This window comes from Astatotilapia calliptera, chromosome 3 (assembly GCF_964374335.1).
Source record: "Astatotilapia calliptera chromosome 3, fAstCal68.1, whole genome shotgun sequence".
NCBI lineage: Eukaryota > Metazoa > Chordata > Actinopteri > Cichliformes > Cichlidae > Astatotilapia > Astatotilapia calliptera.
Window position 1 is genome coordinate 11,050,269 of NC_137424.1, and position 24,582 is coordinate 11,074,850.

At 39.7% G+C, this 24,582-nt stretch overlaps 1 protein-coding gene and 1 long non-coding RNA gene across 3 annotated transcripts in view; both read left to right on the forward strand.

Annotated features, from left to right (window-relative positions):
- LOC113011589 (NACHT, LRR and PYD domains-containing protein 12-like) overlaps positions 1 to 24,582 on the forward strand; it is a 534,299-nt gene that overhangs the window by 23,053 nt on the left and 486,664 nt on the right. The gene's annotated exons all lie outside the window — the stretch shown is intronic.
- On the forward strand, positions 20,927 to 23,230 carry LOC145425206 (uncharacterized). Of its 2 annotated transcripts, XR_013905872.1 has the most exons (3): positions 20,927 to 21,903; positions 22,248 to 22,728; positions 22,848 to 23,230. It is a non-coding gene; the product is annotated as an uncharacterized LOC145425206 (long non-coding RNA). The 2 variants fall into 2 exon arrangements; XR_013905871.1 differs by lacking the exon at positions 20,927 to 21,903 and having other exon boundaries at positions 21,998 to 22,728.

The window sequence follows — 24,582 nt, forward strand, 5'->3', positions numbered from 1 at the left end:
TATCATGTTATATTATTGGGAATGCCAAATGCTACAGTGGAGAAGACTTTTGATATCACTCATGACTGGAATATGTTACTATTAACCACAGCAGGCCACTGTAAAAAAGTCAATTAAATTTTATAGAGGAAAATCGCCAAAATTGAACAATACCTATGAATGACTGGCCACATTCAGAATAGAGATATGCAATAATAAACATTGGTCCACGTGATTTAGGTTCTCACTTGAAATAGTAAGTTATTAAATGTAGAATATAATCGACAGGGACATTTGATAGGATGTGGTACTGAAAAAGAACAAGAGCAAAGTAAATAAAGAAAATATTGTGTTTAGTTTGGATAAATTCAAATTAAAATGTACCATTACACTCAGAGGATCAATATGGAATAAAACATATGCAAAATTTGTAGGAAGTACATGACTGATAACTGTTCTGTCCTGAGCGTTTGTTTCCAGAGCACCCACTTGACCACACCAACAGTTTCTCGCCACCGAGGAGGGGTACTTGCAAAAAAATAAAAATCTGAGTTTAACAAAACAGTTTGAATGTAAATATCAAGCTTACCTTTCTTTTTCCATGAAATGTGCTAGTGGGCACGCCAGCCATTTTGAAAAGGTGGGCAAAACAATTGGCAAGGCCACACCCCCACACATGTGATATAATTTTAAAGGTACTGTTGCCCTCTCTAAGAAACATCAGGAATTAGAGGAGTGGCAAGTAGAGTATGCGAGCTACAAGCAAAAACTAAAATGTGTACTACAGTGTGCAAAAATGAAATACTGGGTCATCAGGGGGTCATGAGGGACATTTATAAAACTAAAAGTCCCACTAACCTTAAAGTGCACTTGAAAAGCCCACACAAGAAGGTTAACCTAGCTTACCTAGAAGACCTCATCAGGGGGAGCACACTCCCCCTCCTTGAAGAGCTCACCCACTCAACCCGCATCCCCAGAAAACAGCTAACCCCAGATAAGGCAGCGTGATGGATCCCGAGACAACAGGACTGGGACATCTAAATAAAGGTGTGAAACAATCGCCTTCAAAAGGTTATCAATTCACTTGAACCAAAATTAGGACCACACGGTGCGGCAAGAGTTAATAGTTATTAGTCTCAACACCCAAGGATAACCAGAAGAGCATGACTGATATGATGGAACTGGGATTTTGTTACACTTAATTTTTGCAAAACACAAATAAAACTAAATTGAAACTAAGGATTTTCAGAAAATAAAAACTACACTAAACTAGCAAAGAATTGGTAAAAACTAATTAAAACTGATATAAAATTGAAAATCTGAAGTCGAAGCTAAATAAAAATAAAAACTGATGAAAATTGCAAAACTATTACAACCCTGGTGCAGAGATTGGCAAATCTGACCAGGAAACGTTATAAAATGGATTGTCAGGATAGTCAGCGTTAAAGCCACTTTTGACAGTCCAGACTAAGATGGTGTTGGACATCTTCAGGGCAGAAAAGGGTTGGTGTGACCAAGGTGTGGTTTGGCTTGTTGTATGTACATTTCAAAATGTTACAGCTCTGGATGGACCAGTTACCAGGGCATGGAAGGATGACAGACTTTATTACATGAGGAGAAGGGACATTTTCGGGATCGAAGATCCTCAGGGATGACAAGGCTGGAGCAACGGTACTCGAGAGAAGAATTTCTGATACTTTCTGAGATATGAGGTCACCAACCTTCTCTTTTAATTGTCTAGCTCCAATGAATTGACACATGGGAGTGTGTCAAAAAGGGGGAGTTGAGTTTGAACATCAAACAATGGTGATATGAAAATTTCTATGAGTTTATTTTTGTGTTTAATAAATTAGCTATGGTAAAACTTAAGCTTATAATGTGTTAGACTTAGAAAGGGTTCACTAATTTTTGATTTCTTTTACACACACATAGATTATGATTAGAATTAGAATAAGTCCTGAACATAATATTTTAAACCAAATTTGAATCATTAGAAGAACAATGGATAACAATATTAGATTATCAAGGCTAGGGAGAGAGGTGTTTTGGTTTTCTGTCTCTTGCAGAGAAAGGAACAGACACCAGACGGGGACCCGGAGATGTGAGGACCCTTCACAGCAGGGACAGATGTAGGGACTGCCGAGACAGCAACTGGGGTCAAGTGTCATGACGTTTGGGCTCCTGGAGAAGATGGATCCCACAAACACAGCAATAACCATGAAGGGGTTGGCGAAAACCAGGAACACCAGACCAACGAGGTTCGAGAGGCTCTTGGCAAAAAGGGGGACACGCCGGTGAACCCAAAACACACAGATCTTTGTTTGAAATCGGGGCAGAATAATCCCCAGAACTGTGCAATGACTAAAGGGTGGTCTAACCCCGGAGGTCGAAGAAAGAAGCTGAGAATCACCCAACTGGAAGACACTGGTAGCTGCAGCAATAAAAATAAAGGTTAAAAGCTCCTTAAACAGAGGTTCTAGTCTAAGTACATTTGAAAGCTATTAGGTGGCATCAAAGGGGGTGGAAAACTGGAGCACCAAAATAAAGCTGTGGGAAAATGGGGAGTGATGGGAGTGTCATCTGTAACTGCTGTTATGGTTGTAAAGCTAACTTTGCTTGCATCTGAACTGCGTGAACACAGAGGTCATCCCCCATATGGTCCACCCGTTAAAGGGGGACAGAGGGCCTCAGGATCAAGAAAACCTGGACCTTGCAACGCTGAAGTGCATGTTATTAGTGATCTCTTTAATGAGAGATCAAAAGAGGGTATTGTGATATTATTCTGTTATTATATGTTACCTTATAGATGTAATCAAAATAGTTGAATTATGATATTGTTGTAGATCATATTATACCCTTTAAAATAGAGTGTGTGATCTGTATGTAGTTTAGTTCTCATTATACTTTTGAGTTAACAGAACATATTCACATATTAGTTCATTAGATAAATGTGCATCACTCTGTATCCTTGATCTGCTGGGAATGTGTTACACTGTTTTCTTGACATGCTTAATTGTTGAATCATGAAGAGAAGGTTGTAAGCAGGAGACTCTGTGTCTAAAGACAGGGGAGATAGATAGACCACATTCCACACCCCCACCTTACAGAAAGCAGAGAAACAACTGCCGAGGTCATAACTTAGGCGCTGTAACAGAGAAAAAATGTGATGTTTTGGCTTTTACGACTAGCTGGGGGCCACTAGAGACTATAAAAAGCTGAGCAACCCGTCACCATTTTGAGACATGTGCCTGACCCTCTGGTAGCATCTCTCCCGTCCGGACGTTGTAATGCTCTGACTGTTGAATTGTATGGAAATAAATGATTGTTGATTGAGCATTTATACACCGAGTATTGTCCCTCCTTCAGCCCAAAGATTCAAAGAACTGCGTGTTTTCAACAGTGTGAAGCGTGAAACACAGTGACGGTTGATGTGTTTGAATAGGAGGACATTAGTGCGAAGAAAATGCTTTAAGATCAAAGGTTGACGCCTAGTGTACCTGTGGAAACTAATTTTGTTCATGGTTTGGCAACCCTCCTGTCTGTAGACGTACAGGCAGATTAAGTGCCGAGGTGGCGACTTGGGAACTGTTAAGGTTCAAAATTGAGGAGGGAGAGTACAAACAACTCTTGGTCCAGAGGGTCTTTGGTCAAACAATGATTTTAATGAACACACGTGTGGGAAGACACTCTGTACGCAGACAGCCAGTAGTCCTCGACTTAATCAAAGCATGAACAGATATTTTATAGCATCAGGGTTTGATTTACTGACGCCCCTTCATGCGTCACAGATACATTTTATACATAGATCAGACTTTTAACCCAGAAGATCATCTTCTATTTTCATGGCTAGCCCTTCCTGTCTACCTTTCAGTTCTTGTCTTGTTCCTCTTTCTTGCCGAGACAACAAGGAACGGTTCCTCTTTTACTGAGACACTTTTGCAGTTACAACCAGACATGAGTAATCTCTCCTCTAAATAAATTTAACTCTATGTGTGTGTGTCACGACCTCACATGCTCTTTGTGTCACCTCTTCACCTACTGTCTGTGTCTCGTCCTCAAATGCTCTTTCTCAATTCACCTGTTGCACTTCTGACCTTTTACCAGACCAGAAGCTCACTGAGACTATGTGTATGTCTTCTACTAAATAAATGTTTTAACCAAGAACCTCTACTAAAACCTTAATATAAAATGATCTGATATATAAGTGTTTTGTAAGCATGTATTGCAATTCCTTCTATGTTCTAGTTTTCCCTCAGCATGGATCATCTAGACACTCTCACTAGATGAAGCTTAAGACCTTTAAAGAACCTGAACATCAACTCAAATAAGCACAGATATGCAATATGTATAAAATAGTTATAACTGCACCTGGAATACAAAGTTAATTTAATACCTGTGTGCATAAAACCTTAAAGCCTTCTTAAAGCTATCTGTTACATTGTTAAAGCCTCGTCTTAGCCTGCTGCTCAAAATAACTTCCTGCTTTCACTTCTGCATACAACTTCCTGTCAGCCTGCAACTCAGTCTTTCTGAAAGAGACACTGTTTAACCCCTGAATGCAATATAAACTCCAGATTATATTATTAATGCAATGGTAATGATGACAATTATTTAACAATAGCAGTAAAATAATTTCCCTGCTCCACACTCCCTCTCTCGACCTCTGGAACACCAGAGGTCGCAATACATTGTGTCCTCGCTCAAACCCTCTCTGGTGGTTTAGCAGGCCTCGAGATCTCCAGGATCCTCGCCCCTCCTGTGGTCGCTGAGATCTTCTGCAAAGGAAACAAAACACCTTTTCTTGCATCTCCCTAACTTATCCTTTTTGGGACTCTTTAATCAAAAGCATGATCCTAATTATGCTCTTAACTTATTGACTTGTATTTATGTATATTCTTCAACGTTCCTCATCACTTTAAAACTCTTTAAGCCCTGCTTTCACGTCCAGTTGCTCGCTCTATTTTCCCTTATCTGATCATCAACATCCTGTGCACAAATTGTCGCTGCTGCAAGTTCCTCTACTCTAAAAGATCCAAAAGAAAACAACCACTTTAATCAATTAAGTTTAAGCATATAAGCAATTACTCCTATATACATTTTATCATAGCTAAATGCTGCCTTGAAACAACTCCTATGTGTTAACACTAACTTCATTTTAAAACCTCACATTTCCGATGTTATAACCCGTTTTTGGTATAGGCTTTTTATTTCATTTGCTCCCTTTAATGTAACAATACCTTCTAATTCTAATTTATCAGACTTAACCAAAATATATGCTTTCCTTACTCTTTAGTCCTTCTTTAAGTTCAGTCAAAAAGCTAAATGAATTTAGGGCCTTTTGCCTGGAATCAATACTGTCATGTGTGTTTCTTAACTCTGTGTCTGTAAGCGTGCAATCCTTCAATAACTTCAATAACTCATATCAAAAAATGCAATATGTATAAAAATCATTTCTATTTATAAGCTCTCCCCTTTATCCTAAAAATACCTCCTATGTAATATCTGTATGTGTAAGCCTACATTATAACCACTACTTCTAGAAATCAAAAAGAAATCAAAGCTGTTCTACTCCTTCAACCCTCACTAATTTTCCCTCTAAGACTCATTCACAGCTTTGAAAAACCGGCATTGTATCTTCTAAACAGGATTCAGTTCTGTCTTGGTCCTGGGCCATGTTGGCCCAGTATTCTTGGTTCCTTGTATTTTCACTCCTTATTTAGGCCAGGTTTTCTGAGGTGTCCTGTTGTGGCGTTCCCTAAGTGTTTTTTTCCCTTTGTGACTCTTACCCCCTTGTGCCCCTCTGTGTATTTATGAGCTCTCGTCTCTCTTTGTGTTTATTCCATGTTTTCCCCAGCCTGTTATGTCTGTGTTCTCCCCGTGCTCTCTCTCCTCCTGTCTGAACCTCTGTGTACTTCCTGTTTTACTTTGACAGTCTCTCGTCAGTATGCGTAATATTGTGTTCACTCCTGCCCTGTCTCGTTATGTTTATCAGTGTCACCTGTGTTTCCCACCTGTGTGTAATCTCCCTGTGTTCTCTGTGTGTATTTCCCCGGACCTCCCTGCATCCTCGTTTCTGGTTTGTGTTATTAGCTTACCCAGTTTTCCGGTTTCTTGTTTTTCCACCAGTGCTGTTTTATGCCCACCGTTGTAAATAAATATTCGCCTGCACCAGAGCTGCCGCCTTTTGGGTCCTTTTCTACAACTCCACACGGCTTGGCCCGCAAACCGTGACAAGTTCACTTTAATCCTTTAACCTTAACTTAAAAATAACAGTTTCAGTTTTACCATATCCAAATGATCAAAAACCCAAAAGGTCCTGAAATGATCCTAAATTATTAAACAATTAAATTATTAAACCCTAAACCCCCCTTTATCTTGATACATTTCATGTGTCAAGATACTATGCAAAACTTAAAAATGCTCAGTTTTCCCCACTCATGATCCAATCTATGTCATAAAAATAAACTTAAAACAGAACAGTTATCAGTCATGTGTTTCTTCAATTAATGATAACTGAGTTACATCACAAAAAAATATTTCCCCTTTAGCATTTGGCATTCTCCCAACAATATACTATAATCCCATAATCTAACCCCAGTCAACAAAACAAAACAGAAATTTTCTCTGGTAAAAACAAATTGTTTGTCCACAGTTATTCATCCTCACATTCAGTCACACATTCACTCACATGCAGTCACACCATGTATTTGCTGATAGTGGAGCTTCCCGCACGATCAGATTCTCCACCCTCAGCAAAATGAGCTCAGTCATTTTTATTTTCCATAGGAAAATATTTCTTTATGCTTTTGGACTGGATTGACTCGCATAAAATCCTTTTACAGGGACTTACGACCTTGATCAGTCCCCACAGGTAGCTCTCCTCAGCCAATTGTAATCTGGAAAGCCCCCTTATATTTGCTCTTCCCGATAATTTTCAGCGCCGTTATTCACTGTTGCAGGCCTGCTTAAAACAGAAATGAAAAAATAGAGCTGATTGTTAGCTCATAAAAACAAAACAAAATCACCTGACAGGTGTTCTTTAAGTGCACTGTTACAAAATAATGGGCCCAATTTTTTAGACATGTCCATGTTTCCTAAAACTCCCTCTATTAAAAACAAAAACACCAACCCAAACCTAACTGACAAAATCAACCCATCACCACAACAACCTTAAACACACAAGTCTTGCCACCACATAATTTCACCTCCTCAATACACCGAAAGTCTCATTAAAACCACACAATTTGCAAACAAAAATCACCCCCTTTAACATACTTAAATTCAGCATAAAACCCCCTTACGACAACGTATAATCACTAAACTATAAACTATTTCCTACCCAAATCTATACTTCTCTTGTCTGCCATGCTTCCTCGTCTGAAAGTCACTTCCTCAGTCATATGGCTTCTTCTATTCCTCAATTACAAACTCAAATATATTTTATTAAACATTCACACCATTGTATCATTCATACAAAATAGCAAGCTGTTCTTCATTGCATATGTTTGTGTTCTTAGCCAGGTTTAATCTGTATCTATGCATTAATCTCCATGAGCTTGTCTTGTCTTCATAAGGTTAATGCATTTTCTGTTTGTGTATGTGAACTTGCATATGTTGCTTTTGCAGTGTGTCAGACTCCTGCACAATTCTCCACTTAAGCCGTCAGTTCTCTTTCCCAAATTTGCTAACCCAAATTTTAAGTTCCCACCTTATTCCTGCTCCTCAGCCAGAAGTTAGGGCCCACTTGTCAGGTTTATGGAGACATGGCGCTGTGAACAATTCAACCAGAAACTTGCCTTGGCATGTCCAGTCAAGTTAACCTACAGGTTTCTTCCGACCGCTGCACGTGGAAAATTGATCCAGATCTGTTTCGCCCCTATAGAAACACAACTGAGACATTTTCATTATTTTCATATGTACTTAAACTACCCGTTTCCCTTTCTCTGGTCAGAAATCCCAACTTATGTCATGTATATACGTGTAAGCAGGTCTTCATTGCTTTTCCTATGTATTTTGTTAATGTTCAGTGAGTGTAAGCTGCTTTCTTCATTGCCTCTGTATGTTATAGTCAGGTTTAATTCATGCATCTTTTCTCTGATTTCTTAATTCAAAACTATCTCACTTCTGATTCTTTCCAGAAATAATTTCACATGTAACACTTTGTGTATGTGTGTTTTCTATTCTTGTTTACCTCTTTGTTTGTGACAGTGGACATCTCTAAACCATCATGAGTTCAAGCTTCACTTTCAGTCCAATTACACCCTCTATTCTCACAGTCGAAGTCGTCCAGCTTCGCCTCTCACTGGTCACCGTCCTCTTCTCTCAGTATCCTTTTGTTGTCTTGAATTCCAGCAAACACAGTCTGTTTCTTCTCTGTTTCTCTTCAGTATTTTCCTTTTGGATCAAGTCCCAGCCTGGCAAAATACCACATTCAGTGCCTTTAAACAGTCATGTCACACTGTTCTTACCAGCCTGCTGTCCACCGTGCATGTTTCATCACGTGGTTTCTTCTTTCCTGTTGATCCTCTCAGTCATCTCTTTCAAGATTACTCCAAGCATGGCAAATCTGACAATCAGTGTCCAGTGCTTTACCACCGTTCATTATCCCACTGTTCAACTGCCCAGCCTGTAATTTACAGTACATGTTTCCACCTCGTGGTTCCTTTCATGCTGCTGCTGGTGTCGTCAGTGTGGTTTCCGTTGCACTGTCTTTTGCCTGCTATTAATTCTTCTCAAGTCCACGATGTTCTGTCGATCTTCATCAGGAGATTAACTGTCCTTTGAGCTTCTTCTCAGGATGGGGACAAGTGCGAGGTCAAGCTGTAAAATTTTAAGCCAAAATCTGGCCTGTTTTCTCCCAATTATGCTACTCTAGTGGTTTTGGCGCCGTACTCAAAATTCCAGGTTGAGAGAAGTCCACCTTTATTTATCTGTAATCTGTTTTGACACACTAAAACATACAATTAATATCCTTTTCATTTCTTTTCTCAAAACCTCCATTCGCTTTATCTGCCTAGAGTTTAACTCATCTGTTTCTCTCTCTGGGTGCTCACTCGTCACCTTATATGGGCATGCAAACTTCCTGTCACCCACACCATTTCCTGTTACACACACACAGCACGCAGCTGCTCAGAGCAGCTCAAGCTGCTTTGCTGTTTCTCCAAGCTAATCAAACTTATTTTGTATTTACAATCTACAAACCCTCTGTAATTCTACTAACTTTTGATCTAAAATGTAGCATCATTCCCACAATGATTTCATAATCCTCTCACACACACCTTTTAAATAAACTAAACTCTTATAACATCACTCATGGATCTCTTAAATTAAAAACACTTTCAAACTTTAAAACATCCTACTTTACATCACCAAAGAAATACCTCTCACACCTTTATTCATCATTCAAAACCTTCTAGTCACCGCATTCACACACTTAAAGTGTGACCAGAGTTGACGAATATAACTCAACACACTTTCCTAAGAGTATTTTAGACATGCTTGTCATAATCAAAAAGAGCAAGTAAAAAACAAACAAACAAAAAATTGAAACCTCCATTAATTCTCACCGCACACACAAGAAATTGAAAAAATAAACCACACCAGCAACTATTGCTGGAGAGAAGTTACTACTGAAAGTAATATGTTAATCTTAAGTATATACAGTGCGCTCAATATATTTATATATCTGCATCCAACTTCAGTCAATTACTATACATCCCCTACGGCAACTCAAAACTTTATTTATAGTCCTCTAATAAACATAAATGGCATCTTAAACACACACTCAACAATGTTTGCAGCAGTATTTGTAAAACCAACTGTGGCTTAAACAGTTCACTGCTTACTCATTTGCATTTTCACTCACACACACCGTCTAAAAATAGCAGCAGGCAGTCAGTGCATTACTGACTCGACACACAGAGATCTCTCACACCAAATTTTCTTATTCTATATTACAACGACGTCTTATATTTACAACCACTGTCAGATCTGTCAGCTTTAGCGCCTACACAATTTTAGACAAATTTAAAATAACCGCCCAGCGGATAAACTCCCTGAGTTTTTTGCGACCAATTAACCAGTATCAAGACTTTAACTGTTTCTGGCCTCATTTCTAAAATCCCTAACTCAATTTAAAAGTGTCCAACACCCAAGGTCCAACCTTTGCTGCCCAAAAAAGCGCAGATACCGTTCCAAACGGTAAGGAGACTCTAACTCCTAGCTATTTTGGAGGTTCCCAAGTTCTCCCCGGTTGCCAACCGTACTAACCCTATTCGCCAATAGGTCAGGGCCAAGCGTCCTTGGCCGGGAGGGAGCGTTACCTCCGAGAACTGCGCTTCCTAGCAGACTCGAACTGCCGTTCTAGAATAATTTATAATACTTTGAAACAACAATCAACACCCGAAACAAGTGTATAACTGAGGCAGGTGCAACCTAGTGGTCAATGGAGACTCCAACTCACAAAATGACCGCTCAGGTCCACTCTTATGACCAAATTTGGACTCTAACCAACACAATAACCAATTCCCTACCAAACTACTTGAGACTCGAACTCAATTTCTTTGGGACTTCAACCCAGTATTTAAACTTTTCCTGGCAGACTCCAACTGCTTTAGCAGACTTCACTGCTTTCATTTCTTCTTTCTTCTTAGCAGAACTCTAACTGCTTCAACTCATGAGATTTTTCATCAAAATCAAAACAGACATCCACCAGTAACTTCAGTGAGTAGACTTAAATTTTATCATATCCAATTTGGCACACTTTGGAAATAATTCAACAGGTAGTGCCTTACCTTTTGGATAAGCCGGCTTATGCCCACTCACTTCGACCACTGGAATTCATGTCTGCCCGTCAGACCACCTCAGAGACCACCAAATTTCTCCATCTAAACCTCCAATCCTCCCTCCTCAACCACCGGACGAAGCCCCCAAATGTTAAGGTTCAAAATTGAGGAGGGAGAGTACAAACAACTCTTGGTCCAGAGGGTCTTTGGTCAAACAATGATTTTAATGAACACACGTGTGGGAAGACACTCTGTACGCAGACAGCCAGTAGTCCTCGACTTAATCAAAGCATGAACAGATATTTTATAGCATCAGGGTTTGATTTACTGACGCCCCTTCATGCGTCACAGATACATTTTATACATAGATCAGACTTTTAACCCAGAAGATCATCTTCTATTTTCATGGCTAGCCCTTCCTGTCTACCTTTCAGTTCTTGTCTTGTTCCTCTTTCTTGCCGAGACAACAAGGAACGGTTCCTCTTTTACTGAGACACTTTTGCAGTTACAACCAGACATGAGTAATCTCTCCTCTAAATAAATTTAACTCTATGTGTGTGTGTCACGACCTCACATGCTCTTTGTGTCACCTCTTCACCTACTGTCTGTGTCTCGTCCTCAAATGCTCTTTCTCAATTCACCTGTTGCACTTCTGACCTTTTACCAGACCAGAAGCTCACTGAGACTATGTGTATGTCTTCTACTAAATAAATGTTTTAACCAAGAACCTCTACTAAAACCTTAATATAAAATGATCTGATATATAAGTGTTTTGTAAGCATGTATTGCAATTCCTTCTATGTTCTAGTTTTCCCTCAGCATGGATCATCTAGACACTCTCACTAGATGAAGCTTAAGACCTTTAAAGAACCTGAACATCAACTCAAATAAGCACAGATATGCAATATGTATAAAATAGTTATAACTGCACCTGGAATACAAAGTTAATTTAATACCTGTGTGCATAAAACCTTAAAGCCTTCTTAAAGCTATCTGTTACATTGTTAAAGCCTCGTCTTAGCCTGCTGCTCAAAATAACTTCCTGCTTTCACTTCTGCATACAACTTCCTGTCAGCCTGCAACTCAGTCTTTCTGAAAGAGACACTGTTTAACCCCTGAATGCAATATAAACTCCAGATTATATTATTAATGCAATGGTAATGATGACAATTATTTAACAATAGCAGTAAAATAATTTCCCTGCTCCACAGAACTTAGGACTCCCGCATTAGCTACGGAAATAACACTGGAACGGCCGTGTAACCACGGGTTCACATTTATTCCGGACTAGAACAAGACACATTTTACCAACAAAGGTTGAGTCTAGATTAGTAAAGAAATAAAAAGGTTAAATTCCTCGTTTCAGTGGTTAAAATTGTTGTGTGCCTGTCCCCTGACGAGTGTGAAATTAAATAAAGAGGGAATTTGGAGCCACATAGAGATAGACGGGCATAATTGGGTGTATTACTCTGTGGTGTAATAAAAAAATAAAAATAAAAAGAGAGATAGTAAGAGGTGTGTAGTGGAGAATTATGGAGGAGTACAGAGAGGAATGTGTTGAGAGACTGGCGTGCAGTCTGCGCTGTAAAAGGTAGGCGTGTTGCCTGCTTATCTGTTTAACAGTGATGAAAATGAAATTAAACAAATCTCTTAGTGTGTTAATACAGGAAGCTGCGGACCTGGACCAACTGCCCCCACAAGCACAGCGGCCGAAGCAAAATTATAAGTAATGGGAGCCACACCCAGCAAGAATCAGCAGCTGTGAAACAGACAGCAGCGAGGAGAGAATTAGAGGAGAAATTAAGAGAAGTTTTAACACATAAAATTGGGGCCAACGGACTTGTGGAGGTTGGGAAGGCGTCCGGAGCATTACAACAAAAAGGTGAAACAAAAACACACACAAGCAGAGAAATGTGAGAGAAAGGCTCCTTTTAAGGTAACGCCTAGTTTGAGAAAAGATAAAATTAACCTGCTTTTATACAAATGCACATACACGCAATGAAGAAACAGCTTACACTCATGAACACGTGAAGATTTTCCAGCAAGGCTAAAGCAGCGAAACTTAACATACACCTGTTGTTAAAGGATAAATACATTACTGACAAAGAAACTCTCTGGGTTGCAGGACAACAATTTAACTTCAAAGAAAAAGACACTGGTCTGACCAACCAGTGATGACATGACAAATTTAGGGGTTAAAAGATTCAAATTGTGACATGTTTTCTGCTGATTGATTGATACAAGTGATTACTGAATGAAAGAAAAATTTCTTTTTGGGCTTTTAAACATGACCTTAAGAATTTTAACAGGTGCATGTTGTCCTGTCAACTTGGTGGGTTAGGAGTTGATTATATCGGGAGAGAAAAAACAAAAAAAGGGGGAGAGAAGGCTGACACAGGGCCTGGTCCCGGTGTTTCTCCCGTCTCGTTGTAATACAGCCAACACAACATCATTTTCCTGTTCGTTTGCTTTTGTTTTGTTTTTGTTTTTTCTCTTTATGTTTAATTACAGGCTGCTTTGCCGGCCCTGAAAGCCGAGGCGGACTGGACTCCTGCTCTCCCCTATACGTGACACTGACCAAATGCTGCAACAGCTGGACCCACAACAACAACCTGAAAAAGTCAACAGTGCTGCAGGAATGTGATCTCATGCAGCAGAAACGGAGAGCACTAAACCTAAGGCCCGTTTCACTACACGGGGGAAAATTCTCAGACTGCGTCAGCTGACAGAGCTGTGACGAGACGCCCGCCAAGCCCGAAGGAAAAGTAAGGCCGAGCAAAATAATGCTGACCTTGATAATGCTGCATTTACACTGTGCAAGACAGTGATGGACCAACACGGAGGATCGGGCAGCAAAAAGGGCGTGACCGAGACAGGAGGAGTAACTGAGGACAGAAGGCACCTCAGAATGGACAAAAAACACAGGAGAAGATGCAGGTTTCACCTGCGGTGAGCATGGACACTGGAGAAAGGACTCCCCCAATTGGGGTCAGAACCAGGACGGACTGAACTTTGAGCAGCAGCAGCACCAATGGTCGCAAACAAACTGAAAAGGAGGAGGGCAGGACCCCAGGGCATGCTTCAGGCAGTGGTTTACCCAGAACACCAGAACAGGAAAGTGATGAACACACACACACACACACACACACACACACGTCTACAAACACACAGATTCAGAATGAAGTGAAATACACACATGAATACATGTGCACTCGTTGATTGAGTGAGAAATGACGCACACACACATACACGCTGATGCAATGAAGAATGCTTTGCTAACAAAGCATTCCGATAGTCATTTCAATTCTGGCTCTTGTCCTGCTATTAGCCAGATTATATCGCTGCTGTGGGCCCGGTTCAGGGTCAGGGTAAGGGGTAAGCAAATAGGGTAAACATGGATACCCCCCCTATCACCAAGCAAGTAGCCAGTGAACTCTCCTAAGACAGAAGGATACACTTCAGTTCAAATGTCCCTGAAGCAATTGGTCTTTATATATTTTAAAGTATTCTCAACTCACCATGTCCAAATTTTGTGCTCAGTGTACATTCACGGAATATTTGTGAGTCATGAACAGAGGCTGGCCACTTGGCTTCCACATTTGTGATAATGTTGGCAGCATCACATATGATCTTCACAGTGCAGAGAACACAAATTAGCATCCATTACTATAATGAAATAATATGTTAGTTTGAAATGCTACAGGGAACTATGTACCTGCACATTAATGCTGTGGAAAGACTTCCTGTTCACATAGTCTCCTTCATTTACTGAAGGAGCAATGATTGGAATGTGAGTGCCATCTATACAGCCAATCACGCCTGGGAACCGTGAGAATAAATGTAAAATTTAAGTAGTAGTCCAAGTATCACCACATCATGAATTAAGTTTTGGTCATCCTGATACCTGCAATTTTGTGGAATCCCTCTTTGATAAATCTTGTGGGTCTGTGACCGGGGAACACCACAAACGAGTACAGGAGACGTTTCAGTGCAACTGTAACATTCCTGACTGCCCGACAGACGGTAGCCTTGGAAACGTGCTCAGCGTCAACAATATTATACAGAAAGCTCCCGTTTGCAAAAAACCGAAGTGCAATACAAATAATATGTAATGAACTGGGAGGATGTCCGCGATGTGTCACATGCGTAATATATGGCCTGAGGATGTTATTCAAATAAATTATAGATTGTGCTGAAAAACGGTAACGTTCGCACAGAAAATCATCAGGAAATGATAAAATGTCCAAACGCGCTCTGATCACTCTCTCCCGGCGGTGAGCTCTGCGGAGAATTTGGGCTTCACGATCTACTGGCTCTTCAAGGAAGGAGCACGCCATGTCCGACACTTCCTACTGTCAGGTTTCCGACAAAGGGGCGGAGACAGTCAGGGTTAGTTGTAGTAAACCTGCTAGGGGGCAGGTTAGCTTCACGGAGTGTGTCGTCATAGTGACTCACTGAGGCTTCAGCTGAACTCGCTTTGTGAAACCGAAAAACCAGAGTTTTCGTTAACTCAGGGTATACTTACTCAGTTTTTCCACTAAACCGGCTTCCTGAAACAGGGCCCAGAACAGGAAAGTGATGAACATAAACACCCACACAAATACACACACACACACACACACACACACACACAGAGATTTAATTCAAGGAGGAACAAAAGGTTCTCATTCCCACACGATATTGTCCCGGCAGGAAGCAAAATGTTCCTGTGAACTTCTGGTTGATTGTTTGGTTTTGCTTAGCGCTAGCTTGATTTTATCAGTGAGCTTTGGCTTGTGTTCTTTCTCGTAAGCGAGAGAGGGATAGTTTTATGCTTGGACATGTCTGCAACGGGCCCTAGTTTGTGTTATTGTTGTTAGTGTTTTGTTGGTTATGTCTGTTTTCGTTTTTGTTACAGTGCACTGAGATAAAAAAATCTGAGAGGTGTGATCCACCGGTGGTGATATTTTGATATTTTGTGAGTTCATGATTTAACAATCAGCTCTTTAAACCAGGCCTGAAAGATTGAAACTTAAAGCGCTATGAAATATTCTTACAAAAACAGTTGCAAAGTGTGCTTCTCCATGATTGTAATTGGCTTGAGAGAAATTCACTTATATGGGACACTGATCACATGAGAAGTCCTGAGTCTAAAAGGATTGCAGCGAGTCAATCCAGAACAAAAGAACAAAGAATTGTTTTCCTTTTAAAATGATGACGTCATCTTGCTGGTGATGGAGGCTCGAATAGGTTGCGTGGGAGACTCCATTATCAGCAACATCTGGTATGAATGTGTGTGGAGGTATGCATGTGAATGGACTGTGATGGACTGACGACTAAAAGTTTTGACTGACTTGATACTGAGACAATGACTGCACCCACTTTAAATGCCAATAAACAATTCACCCAGCGGACAAGAGAAGGGTGGATGCTTCGCTTTGTTTTGTTTTGTTTTTTCAGGAGCAGGAGGATAAGAGAGACTGGAGGAGGAGACTGTAGCTTCACATAAGTATGAACTGCAGACTTAACACTTTGGTTGCTGATTTTGAGTTGATGATGTTTGCATTAAAGAAAACTGTGCTATATTAGCTGTGTTTTGATGAAGGTATCATGTTATATTATTGGGAATGCCAAATGCTACAGTGGAGAAAACTTTTGATATCACTCATGACTGGAATATGTTACTATTAACCATAGCAGGCCACTGTAAAAAAGTCAATTAAATTTTATAGAGGAAAATCGCCAAAACTTTAACAATACCTATGAATGACTGGCCACATTCAGAATAGAGATATGCAATAACAAACATTGGTCCACGTGATTTAGGTTCTCGCTTGAAATAGTAAGTTATTAAATGTAGAATATAATTGACAGGGACATTTGATAGGATGTGGTACTGCAAAAGAACAAGAGCAAAGTAGATAAAGAAAATATTGTGTTTAGTTTGGATAAATTCAAATTAAAATGTACCATTACACTCAGAGGATCAATATGAAATAAAACATATGCAAAATTTGTATGAAGTACATGACTGATAACTGTTCTGTCCTGAGCTTTTGTTTCTATAGCACCCACTTGACCACACCAACAGTTTCTCGCCACCAACAGGGGGTATTTGCAAAGAATAGGGAGGAATATCATCAAAACTGGGAAAGGTAAGCCCCGAAGGGGGTGATGACACCATAACTTTCACTTATGGTCAAATTCTTAAAATTTGACCCCAAACTTGAAAATTCTTCAAACATTTAGAGACAGAGGGGATAAACATAATGTCGCAAACCACATAAGGATGGAGCATTTGAATCGATAAGATGGTGAAATAACACGCAGTAAAATTTGGATCATGTTGATTATGTTTATTCCAGTGTGCAGAGGAGTCAATTCCCTTCACAAAGTTTATAAATTCACTGGAACCAAAATTAGGAGCACCCGGTGCTGCAAGAGTTAATAGTCACAATACCCAAGGATAAGCACAAGAGCATGACTGATATGATGGGACTGGGATTTTGCTACACTTAATTATTGCAGACACAACTAAAACTATAACTGAAACTAATAAAAACTAAACTAAACTAGCAAACAATTGGTAAAAACTGATTAAAACTGATATAAAATTGAAAATCTGAAGTCGAAGCTGAATAAAAATAAAAACGAATGAAAATTGCAAAACTATTACAACCCTGGTCCAGACTAAGATGGCGTTGGACATCTTCAGGGCAGAAAAGGGTTGGTGTGACCAAGCTGTGGTTTGGCTTGTTGTATGTACATTTCAAAATGTTACAGCTCTGGATGGACCAGTTACCAGGGCATGGAAGGATGACAGACTTTATTACATGAGGAGAAGGGAAATTACCGGGATTGAAGATCCTCAGGGATGACAAGGCTGGAGCAACGGTACTCGAGAGAAGAATTTCTGATACTTTCTGAGATAAGATGTCACTAACCTTCTCTTTTAATTGTCTAGCTCCAATGAATTGACACATGGGAGTGTGTCAAAAAGGGGGAAGTTGAGTCTGAACATCAAACAATGGTTTTATGAACATCTGATGACTCTATTTGTGTGTTTAATAATTTAGGTATGGTAAAACTTAAGCTTATAAGGGGTAGACTTAGAAATGGTTCATTAATTTTTGATTTCTTTTACACACACATAGATTATTATTAGAATAAGTCCTGAACATAATATTTTAAACCAAATTTGAATCATTAGAACAACAATGGATAACAATATTAGATTATCAAGGCTAGGGAGAGAGGTGTTTTGGTTTTCTGTCTCTTGCAGAGAAAGGAAGAGACACCAGATGGGGACACGGAGATGTGAGGACCCTTCACAGCAGAGACAGATGTAGGGACTGCCGAGACAGCAACTGGGGTCAAGTGTCATGGCATGTTTGGGCTCCTGGAGAACATGGATCCCACAAACACAGCAATAACCATGAAGGGGTTGGCGAAAACCAGGAACATCAGACCAACGAGGTTCAAGAGGCTCTTGGCAAAAAGGGGGACACGGCGGTGACCCCAAAACACACAGATCTTTGTTTGAAATCAGGGCAGAATAATCCCCTGAACTGTGCAACGACCAAAGGGTGGTCTAACCCCGGAGGTCGAAGAAAGAAGCTGAGAATCACCCAACTGGAAGACACTGGTAGCTGCAGCAATAAAAATAAAGGTTAAAAGCTCCTTAGACAGAGGTTCTAGTCTAAGTACGTTTGAAAGGTATAAGGGGGCATTAAAAAGGGGGGAAAACTGGAGCACCAAAATAAAGCTGTGGGAGAATTGGGGAGTGATGGGAGTGTCATCTGTAACTGCTGTTATGGTTGTAAATCTAACTTTGCTTGCATCTGAACTGCGTGAACACAGAGGTCATCCCACATATGGTTAAAGGGGGACAGAGGGCCTCAGGACCAAGGAGAACTGGACCTTGCAATGCTGGAGTGTATGTTGTAAGTGATCTCTTTGAAGAAAAGAGATCAAAGGGGATATTATTCTGTTATCATATGTTACCTTATATATGTAATCAAAGTAGTTGAAGTATGATACTGCTGTAGATCATATTATACCCTTTAACATAGAGTGTGTGATCAGTATGTAGTCTTAGTTTGCATTATACTTCTGACTTAAAAGAGTGTGAAAATCATTAGATCTATTGGATTGACCTGTATTACTCGACACTGTTGAATGTGTTACACTGTTTCTTGACATTTCATACTGCTGAATCATGAAGAGAATGTTGTGTGCAGAGGACCTTGTGCCGATAATAGAAGAGACAGACCACATTCCATACCCCCACCTTTCAGAAGAGCAGAAAGACAGGGAGCCGAGGTCATAACTTAGGCGCCGTAAAAGAGAAAGAATGTGAATATTTAGGCTTTTACGACTAGGTGGGGGCCACTAGAGACTATAAAAAGCTGAGCAACCCGTCACCATTTTGAGACTTGCTGTGACCCTCTTCAGGCATGTCTCCCCATCATGATGGTCCTTATGCTCTTAAGTGTTGAATTGTATGGAAATAAATGATTGTTGATTGAGCATTTATACACCGAGTATTGTCCTTCCTTCAGCCCAAAGATTCAAAGAATTGGGAGATTTCAACACTGCTTTGATGCACTGTGGTATGAGGTGCTAAACTGTTGACAGTGTTGGGAAGGTTAATTTTAAAATGTATTCCACCAAAGATTATAGAAGTAATGTATTCTGAATACTTTACAACTACATGAATGTGCTATTGCTGTGTGATTTATTACTATTACTGAAGGCTACTCGCCATACCAACACCAACTAGATGTTAAAATCTTAATATAAATGAGTAACAGTAGGTGGACATTAGGTAAGGCTGCACTTTTTGCAGCGATCTCGTGTAGAAAACTATTCCGCGCATAGATAAAACAGGTCAGCAGCTCCGAACCGTAGTAAAGGGACCTCTGGCTAATACGTCCGGTTCGTGTCGGGCTCGTAGCTGAAAACTAGCTTTACTTTGTTGTCTGGGTCAACTTTGCTAGTGAGAGACAGAGAGAGGCGTTGAAAGGCTGCTCCAACGGAACTTATTGTTTCGGAGGAAAACATGAACATGGTGTACAGTCGAGTCTTAACAGCTTCCTTACAGCTGGTCTCGTCAGGTACTCTTTTTGGCTTTAGTGGTTGTTATTATTATATTTACATGCTCCCAGCTCCCGTTTCTGCTCCGTGACAGCTGTACTTTTCCTTTTTCTCCCTCCTCGCTCACAGACACATAACGGGTATGGCAGTCCATTCTCCCTGCAGCACGGACTACACTGCCCATGAGGCTACATTGTTTAGGGCGATGCCTGTAACACTCTGCTATTGCCTTCATATTAAATCATTTTTGTATAATAATTTTTAGAGGCTCTTATTGCGTGTTTTGTTTGGGTTTCCACCGGCGTGGAATTACCAAAAAATAGAGAGACCATAGCCTAACATATGAAACAGGTAAATACCGCCATGTAATCCATTTATTTCAACAAACTAACTGTATTCTCAATATCACCTATTGAACAGTAATTGTAACGGATACATTTACTCATATTTTGTATTTTAAATACGTAACGCCGGTGCATGTATTATGTTACTGCCCAACACTGCCTGTTGAGATCCTGAGATCCGCTCCTAGAACACCGACCTCCAACTCCTGAAGAGACACGGGTGTCCCTAAATTTAGCAAATATTAGCTTCAGGCTAGCTTGCTACGACGAATAGGCTAATACCAGCATTTTACCACAACTTCACCAGATGTAGCTAAAAAAAACTAAACTAATGTCCAGCCCAGTGGGACAGCAAGAAAAGATGACAAAAAATGATTACTTACTTGCGGTTTGGAGGTTCAAGCTGAAATTGAAGCAGCCATTGAAAGACGGGAAGAGACAAAGATGGCAGCTTGGTCAGCACTAGTGAGAAGGGTCTGGCTGCAGCCACTGTGGAGCTCCACACTAACCGGAAACACGTGACCTCCACAGTAGCCGGAAGCACGTGACCTCCACAGTAGCCGAAAGCACGTGACCTCCACAGTAGCCGTAAACACGCATGGATACTGTGGAAGTCTTGCAAGTTGATCGCAAAGGTTGGTTAAGTCTTTCTTAAATAAATTTGTCGTTAGTGATTTCATAATTCTAGGAATCGTCTAGTTTTCTTACAATGATCACGTTGCCACTTTTTTTGCGTTACAACAACATTCCTCCTTATTTTAATGTTTTTTCATCGTGCTCCATGGCAGAGAAACACACAAATATGCTTTTTCCTGGGCCTGGTTTAAGTAAGAGAGCTGGATTAACGGCTTCTGTGGGCGAGAAGAAGCAAAAACCACATTTTGCATTAGAGTATGATTTATTGTTGGCGTCAGAGATGCAAAATAACGAATACTTCAATACTGTACTTAAGTAGAATTTTCTGGTATCTTTACTTTACTGCTGTACTTTTTTGTGCCTACTGTATACTTCTTTATACTTCTACTTCTCACATTTTAGCACGCGTATCTGTACTTTGTAATCCGTACATTTGTAAATCAGCCCCCCACACGCGTGCTTTGGACGCAAGATTACTTCAAAATTTTGTACATAAATTATATTTTAGACCCTGTACTTCTTACTTCGACTTGACTAAAAAGTCGAATCGGTGCTTTCTAAACAGAGGTATCTAAACTGTAGTAAGGAACGTGTGTACTTGTGACACCTTTGGTTAGCGTCAACACTGTAAATTTCGTCACAAACAGATTTAGATATTTATCAATACTTCTATTCGTCATTCTTTTCTGTACAGCCTTTTTATTGCCCAGATTTTAGTTAGCCTCTGTTCAATTGACTGTTATATGTCAATAGAAACATGTCTCACAAATTAAAGTGTCTTGTAAAATATTTGTGGGGTTTTTTTCAAGGATTTTCTTCCCAAATCTATTACATGTCACCTGTAAATTGTTATTTCTGCTAAAACCTTAACTTAAATGTGTATATGGTGTTTATCTGTTTCTCTCTCTGTTTTAGATGCACACATCAATCTGGAATTCGGGCTTAAAGCCAGAATTGCAGGAATGCAACACGTGTTGCAGAGGACTCTTTCACTGCCCTCTGTGCCCCACTTTCAGCCCTACTGTCAGGGCAAAGATTGAGGAGCATCTAAGTGTGCATATAAAAAAATGCTTTGCCTTTCAAAGGTATGTTTGTAATAAATATACTTTATAGTTATAAATATGCACTTTTTTAAGCACTTCTGCAGTATCTTTGTTGACTTAAAAGTTGCTGTTGATATTGTACAGTTCAGTTCATTCATCTGCAACAAAAATAGTGTTTTTATAAAATATATTTTTATTTACTTTTCACCACTTTCCTTGACATAAGTTTTGTGATCCATACCATTTTGCTTTCATTATTGAGGTTGGCTTGGATGTTTTTGTTAACATGTACAATCTGATTGTTAGACAAATTGATTGCATTCTATACAACTACATTTAAATTACATCTGTTTGTTTGTTTGTTTGTTTGTTTTTTTCTCTTACAGATAAAATGATATGCCGGTGCAGGCTGCCTTGTAGGACAACAGGACACTTTCACTGCCCTGTCTGTAATCTTACAATCATACGGCGTGGGGATATGGCAAGGCATTTATTGTCTTGTCAGCATTCTTCAATACCAAGTCAGCCACCATTATCAGGACTGCTCCCCGCTGAACTCTCCGAGGAGACCCGTATTCCTCCGGCAGTACTCTTCGAGGAGCCCCGTCTCCCCCCCAAGGTTTTGTCTTTGGGATCTGAACCATTTTCTGAGTCTTTGTTAGAACATTCATATGCTCTACCCTCTGTGTTCAATAAAACTGCAGCTGATGGAAAGTCCATGAAAATGACATGCCTCACTGTGGCCTTACTCTTCGTAGCTCTGGCAAGCTATTTGCACACTGGAGAGAGGAAGCCAAAGCTGTGCTTGAAGGACAACACGTGCCCATTTTCAGACTGAAAAAGCGCAAGTTCCAGGAAGTCAGTCAGGTCAGTATTCACTTTAAACAGTAGTGTAATTACATGGTTAGTGACATTTGAATAACTGTTAAAAAACTGTTCTGCAACAGAGAAATAACTATGTTTTCATCCCCATTTGCCTGACACAGGAGCCAGCAGTTGTTGAAGATCTGCGTCCTGCTGTGCACTGGGTTGTCCAAAATAAGGCACTTTTCCGTGGACATGTAACAATGCCCAAATATCTGTCCTTAAATCAAGGGGACCAGCAGAGGGTCTTAATAGACATGTCAGAGGAAGAAGACACTGGAGCAAGGGACTTGTTCCTCTTTGTTTTTCAGTTTGCAGAGGACATGGAGCTCTTTTTGAAAGCATGTGCTGATGAGCAGGGGCTAAGGGTCAGTGCTATGTTTGACATGTAATGGACAAATGAAGGCACTGGCTGTGTTTGTTTGTTTGTTTAATATGTTGTTGTTGTTTTTTGTTTTGTTTTTTGCATAGTACAAAATTCCAATTAAACTTATTTCAAAATGTTGTTCACTTTATTCTGTGTCCATACTTATAATAAAGGATTACAGTGTAACAGCATTAAATGTAAATGTAACAGCATTTTTTTTAAACTTGTAATTTCAAAATAAAAAGCTTATTGTTGATATTAATAGTAAAGAATTGCAATCAATAATATTTTTATACATTTTAAACATTAACACTCTGGATTCTATCCTGGCTATCTGTGGACACGTCACTTATTCTTTTTTTTGACTACTGCACTGCAGTGGACCAAAAGAATGACACGGGTTTGATCTTAAGGATCTAATAGTTGTGTGTGTTGTGCATGACATTGCCACACAAATATGTATTTGCAAGATAGAGTAGAATAAATTATGACGCATGAAATATTACATAGGCTGCAGTGAATTTCTGTTGATACAGCCTATTGAGCTTTGAGTTTCCCAGTCAAACTTAGCTTTGAAGCACCTGCTAAAAACACTTTTACTCTTGTACATTTCATAACAAGACACCATAGCGGAAATATTAACAAAATATATATTATTAAAAAATTCAAAGCTGCACATACAGCAACAAACACCGTTAGTAAATGTGTCCTGGAGTTTATGCAGGTGCAGAAAGTGCTGCTGCTGTAAGTCAGCCTAACAGCTTCCAGATCAATTATTTTTCTGGAAAGATGGTAGGAAGGGCATCACTGCTCATTTCTACAGTCTCCCAGATCTTGGAATACAATCCCTTTGTACCATGAAACCACTTCGCAGTACTAGGATTCCACTAAAACCTATAAAGAGAGTGATCCTGGAAGAAATGGGGCACACACTAGTGACCTCAACAATTGCAAGACAGCCTTTTCCCCGATGCTCAGATGGGGAAAAAAAGGAAGTTTCATGAAAACATTAGGACTTTATCACCGTTTTATCTGAAAAGTTAATGGTAATATATAACCTAACTGGCTATAAAGAGTAAAAAATTTAGATACACTTTTGATTTTGATGAAAAGAACTGGTGCTATTTTAAAGAGTCACGTCGGTAAAAGTAGAAAAATGTTTTAAGAAATCTACATTTTATAGCATTTTGTGAACATACACAAAAAGTGGCCATTTTTGGCAACAAACAAGCTGAGAGAGAGTTTTATATTTTTGGCTCTCCTTGAACAAAAATAATAGTGCATAATAATCAATGTTGATGTTAATCAATTAGATGTCCCAGACACTACTATTAATAATACAGCAGCCCCTCGTTTATCGCTGGTGTTACGTTCTAAAAATAACCCGCGGTAGGTGAAATCCATGAAGTAGCCAACTTTATTTTTTACAATTATTATAGATGTTAAGACTGTGAAACCCCTCACTACATGCTTTATACACTTTTCTCAGA